Below are 2087 nucleotides of genomic sequence, written 5' to 3' on the forward strand. Positions count from 1 at the left end.
CATTAGCCTAGTAGGTCTTGAAGTGGAGAGAGAACTGGTCCTGGAGTCAGGAAGATCCATCTTCATGAGTTCAAATCTGACCTCAGATACTTACTAATTGTATGACCTTGGGTAAGTCCTGAACCCTGTTTGCCTCAGGTCACCATCTGTAAAATGACCTGAAAAGGAAAATGGCAAACCACTCCAGTGTGTACCAAGAAAACCCTAAATGGGGTCACAAAGACTTGAACATGGCTGCAGTGATAATAGGGAAAAAATTCTTAAGAGGAATCAAATCTCTTTTTAGGAACTGATTGCTGGGGTTCACTGGGATGGAAAGAGGAGAGAAGTGGTGAGGTGTTTATTTAGCAGTGATGGGGCGGAGCTGGGCCAAGCAATGGGCCAAGAAAGAAGTGAGCCTCTAGCTGGGTAGACTTCAGTGCATGCCATGGGGGGAGAAAGCTGGGATCATGACCTTTCAGAGTCGAGTCTTAGCTGCAAGCTAACAGTATCTTTGAGCAAAAGGGACTTGGTGGATCACCTAGATCAAGTGGATTCTATGGATGGAATGAAGGTTATTGGACCTGCACTATCTGAAGGACCAAATGCTATATATAGGTGACACTGATTGATGCCTTCAGATGTGGTTGTGAGGACCTGAATATTTGGGGTCTGTCATTCTGAAAATGACCTGTTTGCAGTCATCTATCCAGATTTTCCCCAGTCCCTGACCTACAACTTGCCTTTAGGAACTCCTGCTAGGCACCTGCCCACCACTTTTCCTTCACATTTCCACAAAACTTGCCCTCTCCTGTCATACTACACCCTGGACTTGAAGACACAAGAAAGGTCTGCAGGATAGACTTTGAGATTCAAGCCTACTGTGCCAAAACACTAGCAATAAAAATCCACAGGATGAAGTCAGTGTGACTAGTTATTAGAAGAGTAACCCAGCCCACCATGGAAACTGCCTAACACTTCCTCCTACCTGCCTGACTGTTCCCCACACCTTGCGGCTTCACTGGACAAAGAGTTATATTACCATGGGGAGTCACTTGTTCATTTCCATGTCTCCAGCAATTCCACCAAGACCATGAAAAAGATCAAAATCCTTTTCAGTACTACCTGATATAAATGTCCAGTGGCTCAGGTAGAACAAGATGGCCAGATGTCTCCTAATTCCAAATTTTGTATATAATCTAACCCCATCGCTCAGTGAAAATAGGAAGAATCTAGAATTTGCCTTTGATGGGAAACTCAAATCGGAAGACATCAACTGGCCTCCAGTACTATAGTGAAGAAAAGCACAAAAGGAAGGTATTAGGCATCCTCATATCCTATACAATGAAGCTGGTTGTTTTAGTTGAGTTCCCCTTTGTTCTAACCACTCTACCTACTCCAAATCTCAGTAAGCTGCCTCTGACATAAATGACCTATTGGACACCAATATCATAGAACTTGAAATCAACTATGGCAGAGATTATGACATTGTGCTTAAGACTTTGACTCAAAGGGATGAAATAAGAACAGGATCAGATTTCCTACTCTAAGTGGGGTGCCATATGTTCCCGCAGGCATTAAAGCACTGTACTCAATTTTTAATTGCAGCTGGGCATGAATTTTAATCAGCAGCTGCCCCTTAAAGCAGTAGGTCTGTGTTTGTACTTGAGTTATTTGGGGTTGTATTTGGGATGGGTAAAGAATAATTGAGAAGAGATTCTTCATCCCCAACACATACACATGTACCTCTCAGTACATATCTGGAACCCTTTTTGGAGTGGAATACCCCTTTATTGGTAGGGAGGAAAGTTATTCCTAGGAGGAGGGAGAATTGGTATGGATCTATGCAAAAAAAGAGAATTAATTTTAAGCTAAAAAATGGATTATTGTTCAAATTATTGTGTCTTCCCATTTGAATGAATACAAAGAGACAAAAGATCTAGCTTCTTCTCTGAGGCTTCTGACTGTGGTTTGACAGAGGGAAGCTATGCAGAATAGAATCAGTGATGTTCTCACTGAATATCCTTGTTGAATGTCCTTCCTTTGCTATAACTTTCATTAGCTGTTCAATGGCCTGTGAGTGAGTGTCTCATTTTGCTCTAATATTG

General features: G+C 42.2%; 1 pseudogene; it reads left to right on the forward strand.

Annotated features, from left to right (window-relative positions):
- Window positions 1-427: 427 nt before the first annotated feature.
- Window positions 428-1407, forward strand: LOC130458983 (beta-arrestin-2-like; annotated as a pseudogene).
- Window positions 1408-2087: the final 680 nt, after the last annotated feature.

This window comes from Monodelphis domestica, chromosome 4, assembly GCF_027887165.1.
Source record: "Monodelphis domestica isolate mMonDom1 chromosome 4, mMonDom1.pri, whole genome shotgun sequence".
Taxonomy (NCBI): domain Eukaryota; kingdom Metazoa; phylum Chordata; class Mammalia; order Didelphimorphia; family Didelphidae; genus Monodelphis; species Monodelphis domestica.